Here is a 15,780-nt window from a genome sequence, read left to right as displayed (position 1 = left end):
TTACTTATCTATGGTATATAAATTAATCGCTGGAATTATTCCTAGATATGGTTCGTATACGTAATACATAAACAATAGGCCCGCCATAACATATTTATCCTCTCGACTAAAAATTTGCCCTCTATACCTTCAACGCCTTGTAACATAAATAGGCCATAAACTCTATCCGTAAACCAAACCAAACCTTTCGCGACGCACGGATAAAAAAAACGACACAACGATATATACAAATATAAAACAAAACATTATTCGAATATATTAAAGTGGCGAACAAAACGGATAATGCAATAATGATAAATAAGATAAGAACAGTAAGAGTGACGAAGTTACGCGTATGATAGAAAAACTAAGTGTTATGAAGTAATAAAACATTAAATTTAATAAGAATTGGACAAATATGAAGAAGAAAAAAAACTACTAGTTCGAAAATAAAAACAGCGAAAAAAAATGTATCTGGCCGTTCTAGCTGTATGACGCACACAACTAGAGCGTTTATCCAACCGTCGGGTACAGGTCCGTACTTGGCAAGACCGAGTGAAACCCTTACCAGTGTCCCTGCGCCCGCAGAGATATGACTTCTTAAGAGATAAGACACTTTGTGCCTGCAATCTGCTCTAATTAACGAAGGTTGGCTAGTCCTTTCGTTACCGTGCCGCATACGATGTATAACTAGACTGGTCGCGATAGCCGTTGTAATCGTTATGCAAAGAAATCATATATCTATAATATCCCAATCCTACTATTAGTAATAGGATCAGTCGGATAAAGCCGCGAATTGAGCACCAGCCGATGCTGACCCGGCAGAACTGAGGCCAACATTTGTACGCGTAATAATAAAAAAAAGAAAGAAAATAGTTAAAAAGAAAAACATTATCAATAATCAAATTATTAAAACAAATAATCATAATCAAAATTAATAAAACTAATTCATTATTGCATCATCTTACATAAAAACACGAAAATACACGAAAATATTAAACGTTAAAATATTAAGTAAGAAAAAAAAACTATACTAATACTACCAACCAATTACATTATACAAATTTATTACAGAACCCTCCAGCTGGTCAGATAAAATTAGCATGTCTATGATGTAATTCGTTTAACTAATAAAGAATCCCATGTAGAAATTAATATCGGTACAATATATTACCAATATTGGTTTTTTGTGGCCGTGATTGCCTATATTGCACAAATATAGGCGAACGTCGGTTCTGTGATGATGTCAACTAATCGACCAGGCCAACGTCAGCCGATATTGAGGCAATAATCTCTATAAATGGCCTTGTCCAATATTGGTCTCAAACTAAAATAGAAATATTGATGCAATATTTTTTATCATCGGTTAATAAATATTGTCCTCAAATAGAAGAATAAATATTGATGCAATATTTTTTTATCATCGACTGATAAATATTGTCCTCAAACTAAAATAGAAATATTGATGCAATATTTTTTATTATCGGCTGATAAATATTGTCCTCAAACTAAAATATAAATATTGATGCAATATTTTTTATAATCGGCTGATAAATATTGTCCTCAAACTAAAATATAAATATTGATGCAATATTTTTTATCATCTGCTGATAAATATTGTCCTCAAACTAAAATATAAATATTAATGCAATATTTCTTATCATCGGCTGATAAATATTGTTCTCAAACTAAAATATAAATATTGATGCAATATTTTTTATCATCTGCTGATAAATATTGTCCTCAAACTAAAATATAAATATTAATGCAATATTTCTTATCATCGGCTGATAAATATTGTTCTCAAACTAAAATATAAATATTGATGCAATATTTTTTTATCATCGGCTAATAAATATTGTCCTTCTCTAGAAAAATAAATATGATGTAATTTTTTTTATCATCGATATTGTAAGTATTATTATTTAATTAACTTCTCGAAAAAGAAGTTTGTTTTGTGAAAAAATCTGATTTGCTAATTAAATATTTTGTCGAAGTGGAATGAGATCAAAGATCTATATATTCACATATATCCTATGCTACAATCTAAACGGTAAAGGATACTTAAAAGGTTTATTCAGACGAAAAATGCAGAATAAAATTACGAATAAAATGATATATAATTCGACATGTGTATTCATATAATTTTCTTGAAATTTTCCAATTTTTTTAAAATTTTGGCACTGCAACTCGCCTATAGGCCAAACCGTTTAAAATACCAAGTTGTGATATGTGGAAGAAAAACTAAGAATTTTGAGACGATTCTAACGATGTATAATACTTTATACGGTTTCTTTATGAAAATCTCAAATGTTGAGAATAGTATAAAAATTGAGTTTTCCTTTCATTATAAAAAAGTTATAAATGTTACAGGGTAATTTATTTTAAATACTGTCCGATATATATAAAACTAATTGAAAACTTTAATTTTATTTACTCATGCAATTATAAAATAAAAAAATAATAATAAAGGGACTGGGATTTGAACCCCAAAATCAAAATCTAAACGCTGCAATGCTAGCCATTGCACCACCAAGATATACAATCTTGTTGTAGTAACTCACTATCCTGAACAGCAGGTATAAGGTTCTAGATCTTTCTGTGCCTTCTATGCATGACGTATGCCTACAAGAAGCAACGCGCGTCACACGGCGTCCTTAGCCTTTAATGCAAAATTGTTAATTATAGTATATTTTAAGATACTAGTGTTGCTGGAAATAATCGAATAATATTTTCAGTTATGTGTAATGTGTAATAGTGTTATAGTGTACATTGTTTTCTAATGTGTGTAATGTGCATTGGTGCGAAATATATACCACAAACAAGTTTTGTTAACAATTGTTTAGTAAGCATTGTCTCTGAAAAATATACAATATTTCATTTCTTTGTTGTTACTTTGGATTAAAATACAAAGGTTTGAAAGTTCAACTTAATTTTACGTCATCTGATTTGATTTGGGATGGATAGATTAAGTAATAAGTTATGTATATCTAACATAACCTTAGTTTTAATAGACGAATTCTTTTTACTATTGGTGAGTATAATACTTAATTATGCGTTTATGCATTGTAACTAATAGCTATTTATTTTTAGAATAATTACTGCTAACTACATTATTATTAGTATCTCTAATAAATAATCGGAAACTAGCTATTCGAAATGTCAAAATTTGCAAGTTTTCAATAAAAATGGTAAGAAATGCAAGATAATTTTATTTTTCTCACTAAGGATTTTTATATTGATCAGGAGTTTAAACACATTGAGAAATCAGTTGTACATATTACGTGAAATATAATAAAATATAACATAATAAAATATAACATAACCTAATCTTTTTGAGTGAAGACATACTGCACTTTCATATTTATAAAAGGTAAGACAATACTTGTTATAATATAATTATATGTCTCTGCATTTAAAACATATTCTTATTTATTTTCAGGTAATATTGTTGTAAGCGCAGAAAATAGAGAAACTGGTTTGCTTAGTAGTAAAATGTTATCGAAAAGTTTTTCATCAAAAGTTTGTAACTAAATAAGTTATAGAAAGGAAAGATATAAATTTTGACAGAATAGTCATAATGTTTGATTATAATAAATGCAATGTGGAATGTCAATAAATCTGTACATTTGCATAGCAAGATTCTAGACTATGATATGAAGTCATTATTTGTTAAGGTAAAAGTAGAGTCGAGTGCATTTTACAATCTCATTTTAACGCTTTCATAAATTATTCATATTGATAATATATAATGATATATTATAAATTTATTAACAAGGAATACGAGGTTTCAGATGACAATACAAACTTGGACAAAAATATTTTGGGGTTATGATTGAAAAAGTTTCCCAGTCACTGTTCTAGACGATGAAATAAATATTTCATAATGGATAATAAATATATTAACAACAAATAAAATATGTTCAGATGCTGTGAAATGTTTTATCGAGTGATGATGTTATAAATAGTTAAGTTAATTTGCTTTTATTACTTTTATTACTTTACCTACCTTACATTTGATATATATCACGTAAATTATAATCGAATAATTATTCGATTATAATTTATTTGATATATATCAAATGTAAGGTAGGTTTTCCAATGACTGTTCTAGACGATGAAATAAATATTTCATAATGGATAATAAATATATTAACAACAAATAAAATATGTTCAGATGCTGTGAAATGTTTTATCGAGTGATGATGTTATAAATAGTTAAGTTAATTTGCTTTTATTACTTTTATTACTTTACCTACCTTACATTTGATATATATCACGTAAATTATAATCGAATGATTATTCGATTATAATTTATTTGATATATATCAAATGTAAGGTAGGTTTTCCAATGACTGTTCTAGACGATGAAATAAATATTTCATAATGGATAATAAATATATTAACAACAAATAAAATATGTTCAGATGCTGTGAAATGTTTTATCGAGTGATGATGTTATAAATAGGAAAGTTTATTTGCTTTTGTTATTGTTATAAAAAAAGTTTACTTGATATGTATTAATAAATATCTATTAAAAAAATAATCAATATTTATGACACTTTTGTGTTTTATAAATAATCATATTTTTAATGCAGTTATATATTTGTATCATTGTTTATATTTAATAAATGAATTTCCACAAAAACATTCTTAATAAATTTACGTATATGTTCATTTCAGAAATAAATAAATAAATAAATAAATTTCAGGTGTTTTATTGTTAAATAAATGACATTGATTTATGCGTTATATTATTTCAACTTCAAATCTTCAAATATTTGTGTAATATTTCAACATCAGTTATAAGTTTCAGAATAATTCAATAATTAACAATTCTAAATGTTTACCAGCTCTCTGTCTAATTGTATATTACCTTACCAACATTCAACAATTTGTAGGCAACATTGGTTCCAAATTTCCAAATATAGACCAATATAGACCAATTGTTGGTTTACCTATATGGCCTCAATATAAAAAATGTTCAATTTTTATGACCAGCCGATATTGGTTTCAAATTTGACCAATGTAGATTTTATATTGCTTGTAGATTCAGACCATATTAATTTCTACATGGGATAATAATCATAATAAAGTAGACAGATCCAATGCGGCACTGTTTGCCTGGCATATACATTTTTTTTATAAACTCTGCTTTTAAACTCTAATTGCGTTCTATACGCGATTTTTTTTTTGTCGCATACGCGGCCTTTGCGACCCTTGTTACTGCGCGTTTCCTCAAAAATTCACTTCATTTTCAAATCATAGACATGCTAACTACTATTCCCTCCGCGAACGCCTTAATAAAACATAAATAAAACAATAGTGTTTAGACAAAATACTTTAATCTAAAAAGTATTTGCTAAAAAAATCTTTTGCATTTGCATTTTTTGCAGATTTTGTTTTTTTTTTCATTTAAAAGAAACAAGACTGACGTAAATATATTATTTCGATTATAAAAGCGAAATTTACTGACAAATTTACAGACAAATCAGAATTTATAAACATTAACATAGTTCTATCAGAATCTAAGCTAACGTATATACTAATAACCTAATACAAAGTATATAATAAAAAAGAAAGAAGTGCATCAGTCTTACACTATATATTTACTAACATATTAAAAGTTATATATTATCCTAACTATCCTATCTCTATCATGTTTTAATCTAAGTAATTCTGTCTCATTCGCAAATCCTTTCGAAAAAATTATGTAATTACAGGGCTCATCAAACTTCACGAACGAGATTAACAACACACAAACAAAGCAATAAAAAAAATTAAAAAAATAAAACGAATCAATACCATTTGCGATTATCTGTATTCTTATTAATTACAATCATAGTGTAAAACAATTATTGAAATGAAAAAAAAAATGTTTCAAATTATGCGAAATTTAAGACGAATATGGAATTTTACAAGTACCGGATAATTTTATACTCGTTATTCGAGAATAAAATAAAAAAAACTTTATTTCTTAAAATTACAATAAAATATATAAAATAACTGAATTTTACAATATAATTATATAACTGAACTGGTGTAAGTACTGGCAAAGATTATCCTCATCGAATGTAGAGATCTTTCTACTTATATAGTTAAAAATATGCTTTATCAGAAAGGAGGATCTTGTGGCTAGATATAAGCTATGTCAGCGGGATGGATCCCGTAACTCCTCCGGCCCTAGATGAAAAACCTCGAGGTGCAGGTTGGTGGTTGGTTGTGGCCTTCTTGTTCTTGGGGTGTCTCTACTTCTGGAGTGACTTATAATTTCTTCTTTTTGGTTCTGTTTCTGTAACACTTGAGCAAAACATAAATAATAATAATTATTAAGGTTGTTGTATATGTAGTGACTGATATAATATTGCTGTTCTTTATTCCTGTATTTCTTGCGTAGATTTTGTTAATTTGGTTTTGCTCTTGTTGAATTCTGTATAATTCATTCACTTGGATTGATTTGATTTCTATTGGTTCTGATAGTTTTGTATTTGTATAATTTAAATCAATTCTTGGTAAAATTATTGCTTTTCCTTCTATAGACGACTCTTGATTGTAATAGTTTTTCTTGTCAATGCTGAATTTACATAAGTGTGGGAGTTTTAAAAGAAAAATTCCTTTAATAAACTTAGTTTCTTCTTGATGATTGCAAATCATATCGATTCTTGATTGTGTGCTTAGTAAAAGAATATAGTGTGCGTTATTTATTTTCTCTATAATATTGTGTGTAATGTTGACTTGAATTTCATTGCATGTTTTGATGTGAGTGTTATCTAGTTGTAATAATTTTATGATACATTCTTCGTCGTTTGATAATATGTGTCTAATATTGCAAAAATATTTTTCTGAAACTTCTTTGCAATTTGTATCGTCAAATTGATAGTTATTGTTGCCAAATGTAAGGAAAGGTTTTGGTGGAATAATGACTCTATTTTCTGTATTTGGAATTGGGTATAATTTATAGTGTTTAAATGTTTCAGGTAAAGTGATTGGAAATTTGATAAGAAAAACAATTTTTTCGTCTGTGTAATAATATTGAATATTAAGTAAATTATAATATTTGTGAAGATTACTATCGTCTATGGGAAATGGTAATAATTCTACATTGTATAAATTCTTTACAGTATTAATCATAAAATTCAAATCATCTAATTTAATTACTGAGTTATGAACTAAATTCATCTTAGCTAAATCTAATGATATTTCTAAATCGTTTAAAATATTTGCTAAAATAACTAAACTATAATTAATTTGTTCTAAACTATCTTTAGCTATAAAATATTCATTATGGCTAAAACTGCCATATTTCAAGTAATCGTTAATATCGTTCAATTTCTTATTTAGTATGTGATCATTTTCTCATTCATGTTAATTAATGTTTTGTTAAAATATTTAATTAATTTGTTATTTAAAGTCATTTGCTTATTCAAAGTTTTTGCATAATTTTCATCATTAATTTCTAAAATGCGTATTGCTTCTTCATACCTTTTGGCGTCTTGTGAGTCTAAATTTCCAGTAATTTCTTTAATAATGGTACCTAATCCGTTAACCCCTTCGCTTACAAAGACGCCTCAGAGGCGTCGCAAGGTTATCGGCCCAAACACAAATATGACGCCTCAGAGACGTTGCAAGGTATTAGGCCCAAACACAAATATGACGCCTCAGAGTCGTCGCAAGGTTATCGGCCCAAACACAAATATGACGCCTCAGAGTCGTCGCAAGGTTATCGGCCCAAACACGAATAGGACGCCTTACAGTCGTCGTAAGTCTACCGGACGAAACTGAAATTGAAAAATTTCCGAAACTTGGTGAGGCATATACATACATCGTTTGTAAGAAGTTTCAATAAAATTACCCATTAAAACGTATTAAAAAATGATTAGTGATGAATTACAAAGCAATGATAATTTTGCTACCAGTAGTACTGACAGTGATAGTGACATTGTACGTTTCGCACAAATATATAAATTTATAATTATATGTATAAATTTATATATTTGTAATAATATTTTTAACTTCCCGTAGGGTAAGTTATAGTAATCGCAAAAAAATCGAAAATGAAAATTTTTATATATCTTTACGTTTCAAAGGTTTCGGAACATTTTGGCATACCTTAGAAAAAATGGATGTATGTGTGTGTGTGTGTATGTGTGTGTGTTTGTGTGTGTGTATGTATGTACGTGTGTGTATGTATGTGCGGATACAAATTTTTGTCGACGATTTTGGGAATACGGATCAACCGATTTGAATAATTCAAAAAACATTCGATTCGTATTGATAAGGAGACGTGCTGATTAGTTTTTGGCGAAGGCAGGTCTAGCCGTTCCGAAGATATGGGGGAAAAAGTGCCGAAAACGGTAACTCAGTTTTTAAGAGAACGGAGCGTCCGATTTAAATAATTCATAAAACATTTCACTTGTATTGTCAAGATAAAGATACGATAAAATTTTCATAAAGGTAAGTCTAGCGGTTTCGGAGATATGGAGGAAAAAGTAAAAAAAATAGCCATTTGGCGGTCAAAAATGATCATTAGACATATGCACATCAAATTATCAGATATTTTATAGAGATTTTAACAATAAGTATACATTTTGTTAACATTCCTATGGGTTCCGTACCAATGCTTATGCGTTAGACAGCGACGCGGCGCTTACGCGCTTTATATTTTGTCCCTATGCAGTTAAATCAGTACGATTGCTTTGAAAAAAAAAGTTCAGATCTTCCACAATATGTCAAAATAAAGAAAAAAAATTCTTTTTTTCAAACTGGGGAGTAAGTTTTTGTGTCAGCAACTAGCGCGGAAACTTTTTCTAAATAAGATGATTTATTTAAACTCACTGTTATGTTCCTTTTGTCGGCTCTAGTTTTCTAGATGCTCCAATTTTCTTTCGAATTAAATTTATTAAAATAAAAAAGTTTACTCAAAAAAAATCTCACGGTGCATAATTACCTGTGACCGGAATCCCTCTTATATGACAACAGCTCCCTTATGTCTTCCTTCATTTCATTAATTTCATATGATAATTTGGATAGAGTGCTCATGATACTATCCAACTTGTCCTCTGCGACATATATATTGAGACGAATGATTTTTTTATTGGAATTTAAAAGATTTTAATAAATAGTTTAAATATATAAACTTTAAATAATGTACCCATCTCCATATTGGGACTCTCCTCTACTTTTCCATGTTCAGTTTCACATATCACTTCTGCAATAAATATTAACATGAATGTTTTGTTGAATGATATGGTATAAAGATATTAAATAATGTACCTTTCTCTATATTGGGGCTATCCTCTATTTGTTCGTTTTTCTCTTATTCACTATCAACACAAGATGTGACCTCTGCCCTCGCTTTATATACTTTTATTAGTTTATAATTTGAAGATGTAGCTACACATCTCCCCGTGATAATTTTTGTATTTTACAGTATTAGGAAGGGGCTTACACCCTTTAATCATTTTATGAACCTTAATGGAGAATTATCTGTTGGTCACAAATAGTTTTTCTGGGCATTGAGAGCCCACGAACAAGGTATATGTCCACATTTATCCTCCTTATCGTAAATTACGACATCCTATGCAGGCTGCGTGTTTGGCGCGAACAATTTCATTATTTGTCCAAAATTCAACTAAAGATGAGTGAAACAATACTCTTATGACAAATTTTTTAATGGAAATCTTATCAAGGTAATACTTGCAATTAAAGTATTACCAGGTTGTAGTACTAGTGGTGCACCATGTAGAGAACTCAAAATCCAAAACATATCTAGAATACTAGAATTATAGAAGGCAACATCAAGTTATACATCTTGAATTTAAAGAATATTCAAATATTCTTATATTCAAATTTCTTATTTCTATTTGGTAGAGTGTTGCATGCCAACTCACTACATAAAAAGCACATCTCGTGTTTTAGTAAATCTAGAAAATTGTTAGAATGTGAAATTTTTTTAAGTTATTTTTTAAATCGTCCGAATGATATTGAGCTGTTTAGTTCAGTTACGTGTGCTGCTATATTACATATAATTTTATTTGCTCATGAGTTTCTTGTTAAGCGAAAATAAATCTAAAAAAACAAACGCGTTAGTAAATCAGTATGTAATGTATTGTAAATTTGTCGGTAGGTTTCTTGAATTGTCATTTTTTTCGAAATCAATGTTGCGATAATAAAACTAAATAATGTGTGATTTAGTCTTTGAATATGTAAAATTGGTTAAAATATTTAGCAGTCACGAAGAAACTTTATTTGATGAATGCTGACAAAACAAATTTGGAACTAAAATAAATAATTAAGAAAAGAAAATAAAATTAATAATAAAGAAAATAATAGGAAATGTTCAGATGATAGATTATGGTAATAGGAGTATTATTTATTTATTTATTTATTTACATATATACATTATTTTCATATCTCAGTCAGACAGAGGTGCCTGGTATGAGAGATTATGAAAAACAGTTTTCATATAATATTTACATTTCATTTGACTATAATATCTATTTCATTAATATAATATCTATATATATATAACTCTTCAGTCTTCTTTGTCTTTAATTTCCATATAGTACTACTTTATTTTTCTTTTAAAATTTTCATTATCATTGGTCATCTTAATATAGTCTGGCAATTCGTTATATATTTTGGTAGCACTCCATATGACATTTTCTCTCAAATTCTTTTTTCTATTGCGTTCAATGTGAAAATTGTTGTGTTGTCTCGTGTAGTGTTCATGTATATCTTGATTTGTGTCTATTGTTGCACTTGTTTTAATTCGGTTAAATTTCATTTTGTGTATTAGTTTGCATTTCTCTATTTCAATTATGTTATTTAGTGAATGATTATTTGTTTCTCTCTGCAAGTATTTGGTGGGTGTTAGATGTGGTAAATTATATGCTATTTTTATGGCTTTATTCATTATTCTCTATATGTCATTTAGGTTTGCTTTAGTTGTTTGGCTCCATGTTGTTATGCCATATAAAATTATAGGTATTATTTGCGTTTTAAGAATTAGTATTTTATTTTTTTTGCCGAAAGAGTGGATCCTTTTCAATGCCCCTGTTAACGTTCCTATCTTTCTTTTTATTTTGTTTATATGGTCTGTCCATGTCAGTTTTTCATTTATTATCAGTCCTAAGTATTTTATGCTTTCCACTTCCTCTATTGCTCTATTATTTACTTCAATTTTTAGTTTAGTGTTCTCAGTATTTTTTCTATGTTTGAAATATATGTATTTTGTTTTATCTATGTTAATTGTTAGTTTATTTTCAGTTAGCCACTCGGTGTATATTTTCATGTCCGTGTTTATAATATCTTCGAGTCTTTTTTTATCCTTATCCGCATATACTATCGCTGTATCGTCTGCATATAATATGTATCTTCCCTTTAATTTTGCGTCTTTAAGGTTATTGGTGTATAATAGATACAATAAAGGTCCTAATACAGAACCTTGTGGAACTCCACAGGTTATGTTACATCCTCCACTTGTGAAATTTCCCACCTTCGTTATAAATGGAATGAAAAATTATCACGTACATGAAGCAAGAGATAATGAATGAATTGAAGTCAAAGCACTGTTATTGAGGTTCAACAATAACTAACGATAATATAATAACGAAATTGCGAATCTATTGGAACCAGAACAATTAAGTATTTTTGGAAGTAAAACAAGATAGTAAACAATATGATTAATACTTACTATAATTACTCATTTATCTCAATATGACAGACGATATGAATATTTGAAGAGAGCATAGGTAAAATAACCTACGTAAAATAACATGAGCATATAACATGTCATGGAAGGAATTAACTTTGATTGAGACAAATGCATAACACAAGGATTTAGTGTATAATACACGGTATTTCATATACAATTTCGATTTCGATAGTGTCAGTAATTATGATTTATTTACATTACAATTTTCTTGGTTTATTTGTTGAAAAATCACACATGACAATGAAAAAGGAAATTTGATTTATAATGATCATTGTGATGGCAATGATTCGATGGCTTTATTGTGCCAAACTATTTGAAAAATCCAAATAGAAGTTGGTTCCAATCTAGTCAAGGACATTTATGTCTTTTTGATTGTGAACTACTCAAAGTAGTTTTCGACCAAACAGAAGAAACAGCCCTGGATTTACATTATTAACCAAATATCAAATTTGAAGCGGATGCAAAGTATGAATACTTCATACTTCATACTTCAACATTTTTTTCATTTAATTTTGTATCTATTTGGCTACTAGATTATTTTTCTTCGAAGATCAATACCGAATGTTAAATAAAATGATATCTATAATTCAGTCACAGAAGGAATTTTGACACATTTAATAATTTTGAGATATTTAGAAAAGGTGCCATCACAATAAATAGTATTAGCTTGAAGATTCTTCATCGCCATGCATAATTAATCAGAAACATAGTTTTAATTTGTACGGATTTCTTACTCATGGATCAAATGGTATAATTGACCTTAGTTTAGTCGAAGAAGGAAGTGACATCACAATAAATAATATTCGCTCAAAGGTTCAAATCAAGAGGATTGTTTTAATTTGTACGCAAATCGTAACCATGTATAAAATGCTATAATCTATTGGCAAACGAAGATATTTCAATACTTATATAAATTATTCAAGGTCGTGAAGATTGATTTGTCCAATTCAATTGTGATTGTAAAATCTTGGGACCTTCGACTGACTTAACTGATCTCTGGTAAAAGTTCTTCCCAATCTTTACCAAATCACTTATGTTTATGTATCTACTAAGTTTGTTAAATTGATATAAAAAGGAAATTGAAACATGTTATGCAGCCTGGATATTATATAAAGAAAAAGTAATATAGAGTAAAATCGATTCGCACTCGAAATCGATATTAAAAATTTGTATTGATATTTGCAAATATTAAGAAATTCTTGAAGAGAATAATCAGTTTTTAATGCAATTGGCTATATTTAACCAATTTTAAATATTCAACGATCAACACATGTAACTTGTAGGATAAACTTGTAAGATATAATAAAATTTTCTTTGTTTTTTACTAAACTTACAATTGGAAAACTACAAACGCTTGAATACATTTCTACAATACATTCAATGTGATAACTTTAAAATGAATGTAAAATTATATGAATCATTAATAATATAATTATAGTTACTAATAGCACATACTATCGCTATAATAAAAGTAAAACATGTTTCTTATAATTTTAGTTCCATTTTTTTATTTTGCCACTATATTAAAGCAGCATACATATTAAATTACATCACTATCACTACATTAAAGCAACAACATATTTAATGTTGCATAAGATTTATTTTTGAACATACAAGAGACTGCGCATTTTGTAATTGGTTAAGTTTTTATTTCTTTACTAGAAACGAAAATACTTCATCTATATTTTTTTAGTTCCATATACGTTTCAATGTTTGTAATGCTCAAATTTTCTCATCCATATTTTATCTAAGTATGCTTTTTCATGTCGTTGCTTGTACCATGTAAACTCAAGTTGAATATTTAATTTTTTATATATACGATTTTTAAATTTCGGAAAAAGGAATGTCTTCCACATGTGCACCACTTTTTTTTTCAATTTCATGCGAATTCTTGGATAAAAAATTTTCTTTCATTTCACTATTGAATTCTTGGATAAAAAATCGGAGTCTGTCATGCGCTCTAAGTCACACTATTATATCTTGTATCTTGAAACCTCGTGGATTTAAGGATCTAGAAAAATGGAAGGCGACAGAGTTTAGATTTTTCATGCTACATGCAGTCCTAAAAACTTATATGCCCAGAAAGGTATATAATTTTTTTTTTAACTTTCATGCTGCTATGAGAATTGTATGTTCAGAAACTCTAATAAAAAATTATGGGATCAGACATTGGTAATGATCGAAATATTTTGTTTGCGATTGCCAAAATTATATGGAGAATGCATGCTTGTATATAATACTCATGGTATTTCTCACATGATAAATGATACAGTAAGGGAATAAATCAGTGTTGACCAGTACAGTTGTTTTCCATTTGAGAGTTATTTGGGACAGTTACTAAAATTGATACGAAGACCAGCAAAGCCTTTGCAACAACTATCATGCAGACTACTGGATATAAAATATATTCGTCAATTAATTGCCATATATTGTCATATATTGCTCCCTAATAAAAAGATAATGTGTGTGGATGAAATAATTGAATAGGTATCACATTTACCTTTTCGAATGAGCATATATCTGAAATCACAGCCATATTACAATTTATTTGCTAACTGTAATTTGAATTTTCTTGAAGTTAATAATTTATCAACATACAAATTTACAGCAAGTATTACCGATTTGATTACTAAATGTATTATGATAAATATCAATAATTCTGTAATTGGCGTTGAGATGCTCTTAAACTTTGTAAAAAAATTCAATAATCATAGTCATCAAAATCTATCAAATTGTATAAAAAATGCTGTATGTCTGATATATGTAAAAAACATAAAAATTCATAAAAAATATCCAAAAACTAATCATCTGGAATATAATATATGTATATATATATATATATATATATATATATATATATAAAGTTAGAATTAAGCGTGCTCTAAATCTACGTTAAGCGTCTTAGATTTTATCCTATTTTTCCCCCTTCCCAGTCCCTAGAGAATATCTTATTGATCGCAATATACCTTGATCCGTTTCATTTGGAAATCTTATACGGACCTTTTCTACACTAATATGAAAAGATGAATATGCATTTATAATAGCATTAATATTAAAATATGCAAATAATGCCAACTTAATATGTTTTACCTATAATGCAGTTAGAAACTCTTAACGCGGAGAAGTTTCTTTTACCCTGTCGACCCACACTTCAAAACAAAGTTGTAAGGTCTTTGCTCATACAGTTTTTAGCATTGATGTAATCTTCATTTGTCTTAATAGGTAACATAAAGTTAGTTTTTTTTCATGGATTGAATCTGTGAAGCTGATGCCTCGTTTCTCTTGACGAAAGTCATCAGCTCATTCAGAGCCAGTTCCATCTCTTTTATGTCAAATGACAACTTTGAAAGAGCTCTGGCTACTTCTTCATCTTGGCTTGTTTGTATCTCCATTGAATATATATTGTGACGGATTAAAAGGGTTGATGTCGCCTTCTCAGGAGTATTGCAACGACTACCAAATATTACATCTAGCGTTGCATCTCCGTTACGAAAGGGTTACACCAACTCCTTAACCCGACTTCTATAACCACCCTGTAATTACCTGTGGAAAAGCCAACTAACTACGCGAATGAAAGAGAATGTACTTCTATCTTATTTAATTATTACTAATTATTATTACAGATCTACGGGCATGGCTGTGTCTACGCACAGTCATGTTCTATACTTAAGGGGGTATTCTACTGTAGAATTTTGAAAAAATCGAAAATTTTTTTTTCATATTTTCAAAGTTTAGTTATTCAAAAATATGTCATCAAAAGGATTTTACAAAATTACTATTATTTCCTGAGTTATCGCCGTTTTAGTGACGTCGCCTCGGTTCGGGTACGACTTGTCTCAAAACTTTGAACGCGTTTTTCTCGGAACTACTTTTTTCGAGCTGGCGGTAAGGATATCTCGAGTTCTAATGAACCGATTTACTTCAAATTTGGAGAGGATCTTCTCTATACGTTGCTTTATCGCATGGACCTCTCCAAAAACTATAACTTTTCATTTAGTATTTTTAAAAAATTCGGAATTGTTAAAAAAAAAACATGAAAAAAAATTTTTTTTTCAAACTGCCGCCATTCAAACAAAAAATTTTTT

General features: G+C 28.6%; 1 long non-coding RNA gene across 1 annotated transcript; it reads left to right on the top strand.

The window, feature by feature from the left end:
• The first annotated feature begins 3,150 nt into the window (after nucleotides 1-3,150).
• Nucleotides 3,151-3,459, top strand: LOC113381910. The gene is made up of 3 exons (XR_003367599.1): nucleotides 3,151-3,170; nucleotides 3,226-3,352; nucleotides 3,422-3,459. It is a non-coding gene; the product is annotated as an uncharacterized LOC113381910 (long non-coding RNA).
• The last annotated feature ends 12,321 nt before the right edge of the window (nucleotides 3,460-15,780 follow it).

Source organism: Ctenocephalides felis, unplaced genomic scaffold (genome assembly GCF_003426905.1).
Source record: "Ctenocephalides felis isolate EL2017-DRISC unplaced genomic scaffold, ASM342690v1 CF-g0.4_SCAFFOLD_03198, whole genome shotgun sequence".
NCBI lineage: Eukaryota > Metazoa > Arthropoda > Insecta > Siphonaptera > Pulicidae > Ctenocephalides > Ctenocephalides felis.
This window is presented reverse-complemented; position numbering and strand designations above follow the sequence as displayed.